Source organism: Euprymna scolopes, chromosome 15, assembly GCF_053919585.1.
Source record: "Euprymna scolopes isolate OS-2025 chromosome 15, ASM5391958v1, whole genome shotgun sequence".
Lineage (NCBI taxonomy): Eukaryota > Metazoa > Mollusca > Cephalopoda > Sepiida > Sepiolidae > Euprymna > Euprymna scolopes.
In genome coordinates, this window is record NC_136496.1 from 131559246 (window position 1) to 131567519 (window position 8274).

Here is an 8274-nt window from a genome sequence, read left to right on the forward strand (position 1 = left end):
ACACTTTGATCTTAACCTAAGAGGCAATAAAGTGTAGTTTAGATCGAGTTTCACGTTCAACACAACCATGCCATCACTTGAAATAAATAAACAAAATACTTTTTCATATTGCATTATCGGCGATCGGGTGATCGCATTCTCAAAAGGGGCGAGTGGTGATAACGTACACACAAACATAAAATTGACTTGCCGTATAATTTACATATTTTGGGTCACATTTTCATAAAATATTCTTCAATGTTAATGGAAATCTATATCATTATTTATACTGATCCTAATTGCAACGGTTTTCTCCGAAGACCGAATTTTGTAGAAAATATTCAATTCGCGTTCAACACACGGTCTGGATATCATATATCATATATGATACAAGGGAAGATAACAACGTTAATCTTTGCTGTTTTCGTTTGTAGGACTATCAGCGTCTTCATCCATACAGCGCCTGATATTCATAAATTATCAAGCATCTGATACTAACTAGGCTTAAACGCCAATTAACATCGATTATCTATGCAACCTTGATATGTAGTAAGCATCTCACTGTCAATTGATTCGTCTATTAGTATAAAAGCTAAGTACGTCCTAAAATGCAATACAGTTGCCTCATCTAGGCAAAAACTGTTCGGTACGCCCTCTCTTGAAAGGGTTCAAAACATAGTAGGTAATGCCCTTTTCTCCTCCCTGCAACTTCTTTCCCACAGAAGAGAAGTTTGGAACCCGTCTCTGCTCTATAGTTATTTTCATGGCAAGTGCTTGTCTTAGCTCCAATCTATAGTCCCCACTTTCCAAACTTTCACAAAAACACTCAACTAGCTAGAACCACTATCAACGAGTTTTCGCATTCTCTATGTGTGTCTAAATATAAACGCAAATTCCAAGAAGCTGTTTTTCTAGAATTATACGCGTGTGGATCACTGTTCCATAGGACTGCTTCCCAGCCAATTGCAATACGGTAGCCTTCAAGTTCAATGTAAACAAGTTCTTGTTGATCTGTCCCCTTAAATAATACAAATTTTGCACAGTCTACACCATTATCGATTACTAAACTACCACCTTACATTCATTAACTATTATGCTCGAGTAGCTTTCGGGTTTTGATAAGTGGTGACTCCCTTGTAAAAAAATGGAGTGATTAACGCATGGATCCTAGAAAGTTTAAGAGAACGTGTAAATATGACGACATGATCAGAATGGGGGAATTGGACTCCGTATTAAGCTACTTGTGAATTAAATGTTTCCATGTCAAAAACCTATTAAATGACGAATTCTAATCCACATGGGGAAAAGTGCTATTCTTAAAACCAAATTAACATTGTATATTCGAAGTCCAATTCAGTTTCTTGCGTGTCTAATTCTACAAAAAAAAAACAAAAAAAAACAACAAACAAAAAAATCACAAAAAAAAACAACAACCTGTTTTACTAATTGCAACATGTAGATGCCTGCAAGTGGTGGTAATCGGTTCTGTATATACAATATACGCGCTATCTATAACATCGCTTAGATGTTCTTCAATCACCACAGCGCATTCATTTCGTTAACAGAATCAGCTAGTCGAATCTTTATGGTCAAAGTAGTCGGGTTCTCATCGGCTCTTGTCTATTATTGTCTTCTAAATAATTATATTGGTAAACGTTATTAATGAAAAAACGTTAAATTTAAAACTTTCGTTCTTCATAGCATGCAGACACTTAAACACCCAAACACACAACTCCGTCTCTCATAGGTATAAGCATTACTGTTACATAGTATTACGATCCTGATAACTGAGAGAACTTAATTCAGTTTACGGAAAATATGTCTTTGCGTTAAGTGAAATCCACCATTTCCTTTATTTCATCCTTAGAGCAATGTGTGTGTGTATATATATATATATATATATATATATATATATATATATATATATATATATATATATATATATATATATATATATATATAACGTCGTTGTCAACAGCAAATACCTATGTGAAAGAAAGAAGGTTGTGTATTCAGGTAGCACAGTATGCAAAGATGGCTCCCTGGATGCGGAGATACTTCTTCGCATTTAAAAGGACAGCACGACATTTGTACGAAAAACGGCTATGGTGTGATCGTGGGATCTTTGTCAAAACAAAGATTAATGTTTACTCGACCTGTGTTCTTTCTGTTTTACTTTATTCATCAGATTGCTGGAGAACACAGCGTCAGTACTTAAAGTAACTTGGGAGATTCAGAAATGCGTCGGGCTGCCTAAGCAGTTGTTTTACGTTTAGCTTAAGACTGAGAAACGTCTGACTTACATTTTTATGTTGGCAGTCAAATTGCAGTGCAGTCTTTTTTTTTTTTTTTTACAAGGGTGTCACCACTTATCAAGGCCCAGAGGCCACTCGAGGATAAGGGTTAATAGGTATACATTAGTCATTGTGATTTTAGCATAGTAAACAGTGTGAATTTTGAAACTTGGATTATTTAGGGGGACGATTCAATTAGAACTTGTTCGCATTGGACTTTTTCTTTTTTTTTTCATAGGTATCAACTCATTATCAAGGCCAAGAGGCCACTCAAGGATAAGGGTTAAAGAGTGTACAGTAGAAATTGGACAATATAATAATCATTAGTAATGAAAATTTGTTAAGTTTGATAACTTATATGGAACGGCTCATCAAGAACTTATTTACGTTAGACTTGAAGACAACCATATTGTAGTAATCCGGAAAGCGGGAAAACGGAAGACAATTCCACAGGCGTGCAGTTCTAATAAAAAAGCTTTGTTCATGGAATCTACGTTTAGGTTTAGGCACAGATAAAGAGTGGGGGGAATTTTTGATAGTGTTTACAGCTAGACGAGTGTTTCTTGTGAAAGTTTTGCGAGGGGGACCATAGATTGAAGCTCAGTCGAACACTTTCCATGAAAATAACGATACATCAGAGACAAACTCGCAACATCTCTTCTGTGAGATAAAGGTTGCAAGGAAGAGAAAAGGACATCTCCTACGAGGCTACGAAGTCTATTTTGAACTCTATCAAGGCAGGCCAAGTCCTTTCTAGCAGCTCCTGCCCAGATGTGGCAACAGTATTCCATCCTTGGACGTACCTGGCTCTTATATAGATAGAGAATTGCATCAGCAGTGAGATATCTACTGGATCGATAGAAAGATCCCACCATTTTTCCAGCGGCCTTGGCAACAGATTATATGTACGTGTTCCATTTAAGATCAGGAGTAATGGTCAAGCCCAGAAGCTTGTCAAAACTTGAGGCCTCCTGAAGACGAGAGCCATTCATTTCAATTGATGCCAGATGTGGATCAGAATGTTGATGATGTAAAGAGAGAAGCTTGGTTTTAGATGCATTAAAAGTAACCAGCCACTCCTTTCCCCATTGTACTACATGCTCAAGATCAGAGGAGAGAGAATTGGAGAGAACTTGGTCGTTTACTGTCTTAGATGTGCTACCATAAATGGTAGTGTCGTAAGCATAAATGTCTACAAATGATGTAAGGATGTGATTTGGAAGATCATTAATGTAGATCAGGAAAAGAGTTGGGCCCAGGATGGACCCCTGAGGGACACCGGCATTAATACTGTGGACTTCTGATTTTTGCCCCTCAACTACTACTCTTATGAACCTATCAGAAAGAAATGATTTAATAATTGAGAAGACATTTCCAGCTATACCATAGCTAGAGATCTTATGAAGTAAACCTTTATGCCATACCCTATCAAAGGCCTTAGATATGTCAAGAGCAATTGCCCTAGAAAGGTTGCCTCTGTCGAGAGATTTGCTAATCCTATGAGATATAACTGTAAGCACATCTGCTGTAGATCTAGCAGAACGGAAACCATATTGAGTGTCACTGTCTTTCATGTAGTCTATGTATTTGTGTCTTGTCAATTTAAGGAACAAGAACTTAATTGCCAAAATGGTTTCAATAATATTGATAAGCAGGAATCAGTTTTATTATTTAGGTCGTTTTGTCTTCACCCTATTCATCTGTTATATATTTGCAAGTAGTTTTTACAACTAGTAAAGACTACTAACCCGACAGACAATTAAAACCAAGCAAAGTCGACACGTAAGTGTATCTCGCGTAAAGTTGAAAAATATTCAAGTTCACTAATTACTGAAAAACGAAGTAGTTTTCCTTTTAGTCACACGATTGCCAAATTTTCATTTTCTGTTGTTTATTTTAACACAAATAAAAATAATTTACATTGTATTGTTATGTTATTAGATTTTAATTTTACTGGTAGCTTAAATATACTATTTATAATTTTATCATAAATACCAGCACTGACAATTTAGTTTAAGATTTTTTAAGAATCGTTTTTGAAATCGGAAATAAGGCTATTTTTTTCCAATTTCGATACCGCTCTCGATACCCTATCAAATTCCGTTTTTTCCTATTCCCGATTCCGTTTGATTGACCCAACACTAATATATATAAAAATAGAAGAAAAGGCGCGAACTTTTATACTTTCTCGCATATATATATATATATATATATATATATATATATATATATATATATATATATATATATATATACTTGCAAGTCGCTCGGAATTGCCCGGTCGTAAAATACGCTTAAATATGATATTTCGATAATGCAGATTTCGTATGTATTATTATATTATATTAAACCCAAAATATATTAATAATTTAAAACGTTTTAAAAAAATTACTAGTGCGCCACCACCGAGAATCGAAACCAAAACGTTTAGCTTACGATTTACTTTTTTCTTTAGCGTTAATGCCTGACATATGAAGACATGTCTGCTGCAAGGCTGAAAGTTAAAATATGAACCAATAGCTATTATGTTACGTATGCATATTCGTAATGCGTAAATATTCGACCTTCACCTGGCAAATTTAATTTTTTTAAATTTTCACAATTTTGCACTGATTTTCCCGCGCTAAAATACAAATATAAAGATTGGCATATGCATTAAGTTTCTTTAGACAAAAAACTGAAAGAGGAGTTTGGTAGGCAAAATTTTGAAACAAATATATACACACATACATAAATATATATGGAAAGAGACTTGTGTTTACAAATAAATGCTTAAAAGAATATGCAAATTAGCTAGATCTTTTGCAGATGAATATATATATATATATAGTCTTTGAAGTTTTTAACCTTTAAAACTATATAAAAAAATTTTTTATCATTCGTTAGAAAACTATCTTGTCAGTAAGTCATTTAATCACCTGCAATCACTGCATCAACTCGCTCTCGAATTTACTATAATACCAATAATTTATTTTTAAAGGGATCATCAGTTGTTTACCACGAAACACTGTTTCGGGGATTTAAAAACAAAACAGTATATTACATCATGGCTCCCCCTGCAGTGTTGATCAAACACCACCTCCATTAATCTTAGGTAGGAGACATGTTACAAACATTTGATCCAATTTCCTATTCTTAATTGCAATTACTAACCTTTTCATACTATAAAAATGATTTTTTCCCTGTGCGATTCATCAATTTCCACATTTAAAATGGATACATTTTTTAATTTTTTAATTTATCAGTCTTGTATTTATAAGATTAGGATTAATCCATCTAACTACTTATCACCCCCACTATGATTAGTATTTAGTATATTTACATTCTTATTTAAAATTAGATATATAAAGGTTAATATATATATATATATATATATATATATATATATATATATATATAACAAAGTAGCATTTTCTTTTTAAATAAATAGAAAAAAGAGTTTTAATATGAATAACAATACAAAAATTTATAGGAGTATGCATATATATAAATCATGATTGCTTGTTGTTATGAAAAATATTGAACTATATTGAATTTATATATATATATATTTATATTATGATTATAGAAAGTTTAGATGAGATAAGTCATTGGTACCGTCGGTTTCAAACCCGATAATTTAGACCGTTTTTAATTGCCCATATCAAGCTCTCTTCAGCTAATACTCAGTATTGGATGAGTATAGGCTGAAGAGAGCTTGATATGGGTATCTAAAACGTACCAATGACTTATCTTCTCAAAAACTCTCTGCAAACAAAATATAAATAACACGCTCTTATTTTAAGATTTTCCTTATAATTGAGCACTCTGCTGGATTTCTTTTCCCCAAATAAACTAATTATATATATATATATATATATATATATATATATATATATATATATATATATATATATAGAGAGAGAGAGAGAGAGAGAGAGAGAGACAGACAGACAGACAGACAGACAGAGACAGAGACAGAGTCATTGGAATTTGCTTTTGATTTATTAATGAAATGTATATAATGATAAATTGTGGGTTGATCATTGTAACTCAAAGAGCATAGGGAATTAAAGCATGGAGTGTTATAAAGGTTTCGATGTCAGTTCCGGGCAGTTGGCTGGTCTCTCCACACTCAAGGCCTATGGTACAGCGAAGTCGTCAGTCTGTTTATACCAATATATGTATATATATATATATATACATACATCTACATCTACATTCTTGTATAAAAGTCACTTTGTATAAGTTCTTTCCTCATTGGTTCCGAAACGGCTGTGTCTATCTTTTGCAAATTTCACACAAAGGTAATTTATATTTCTGGCAGTGTTCTTAGATATGTTTTATAAAGAAATCAAATCTTAAAAATAGCCTTTTTTCTCATAGATAAAAAAACAAAGACTTTTACAGGGGAATATTTTACGTTGCCCCGGCCAAGGGATATAATGCAATCTCAGCAAATCATTTCTTCTTAAAATCAGATTTTTTGCTATCTAGAGATATAGTTCAGTGGTAGAGCATTCGACTATTGATCGAATGATTCCCTGTTCAAGCAAAGGTGTATCTAACCATTTTATTTTAATTTTTTCTTATTAATGAGTTCAATTTAAGATAAACGAAGAGACACCATTTGAAATCGCTGCAAATCATTTCTTCGTTTACATATTTTAAAAGTAAACATTGCAGGGCATTCATCGTCAAGCCCAAATATCAACTGACGTGATATTGTAAACAAACACAGACGGAATTTGACGAACGACATCATCATTATTATTATTTATTTATTTATTGCGAATTAGCCATCGGGTAAATGATTCCTCGTGGTATATAATAATTAATAGAGGATTTATTCTACAATAATACGTATGCAACCTGCAACGCCGGGAGGCCAGCTAGTATATACATATAAACAAAAAGCGTCAAGCGACTATTAACCAATGTTCTTCCAGTAGAAAAGCAATCTGAAGTCAAAGATGTTTCTTTGAGATTATAATAGCGGATTTCCTGTCGTAATCGTCAGATAAATTTGTAAAAACATACATACATATACACAATTACTATATATATATATATATATATATATATATATATATATATATATATATATGTATGTGTGTGTGTGTGTGTGTGTGTGTGTGTGTGTGTTAAAAGAAAAAATCAGAACTGGCCACAATTTGTTTTTGCCTGGATATTTTGTTATTTTCCATTAATTAAACCAAACGATTTTACAATATTCCATTTTCCCTTCTACTTCCCGTTTTATTTATTGGGTGTTTCTGCCCTTTTCTTTCGTCTTTTCCTTTCTTTCTGTTCTATATTTTTGATTCTCCTCTTTCTGTTTCTTTTTTTCGTTTCTTTCTTGTCTTTTCTCACTTCCTTTCATTTTTCCTTTTTTCTCGATTTTCCCCTTTTTTTTTCGTTTTTCCTTGATTTTCTTTTTTTTTGTTTTTTTGTTGTTGTTTTACTTTCACCCTTATTTCATTTTTTTCTTCTTTTTTTCCTCTCGTTTTTCTTTTTACCTTTTTTACTTTCTATTCGTATTTCATTTTGTATTCTGTACATTCATATTTATTTTTTCATGTTTTTTAATGTTTCCTATTTATTGTATAAATAATTTGTTATGATATTTCTTCAGTCCTCATAAAGAACTATTTTTTAACCTTACTCTAAATTAATCCTTACGTCGCAATAACTTAGCTATTAATTTATACTAAATTAAGTTTTAAGTTTTATTTGATAAAATTTGGTTTCGTTTGGTTCAAATTTTGTAGAACTTTCCATTCTTCCATGCGTTAATTACTGTGTATGCGTTCATTATTTTCCACATACTTATTACTTTATAAATTGTTTGTTTCTGTTCTTTCTTTCATATTTTTTACTTTTTATTTCTTTTTCCTTTTTCTTCATTAGTTTTTTTTTTGTTCAACCATTCCTTCTTCTATTTATGTGTTTCGTTCCGATTTTGTTCGTTTCTTCTTTTTTTTTTTGCTCTCTCTTCTATTCCTTCACTAATTTACTTGCT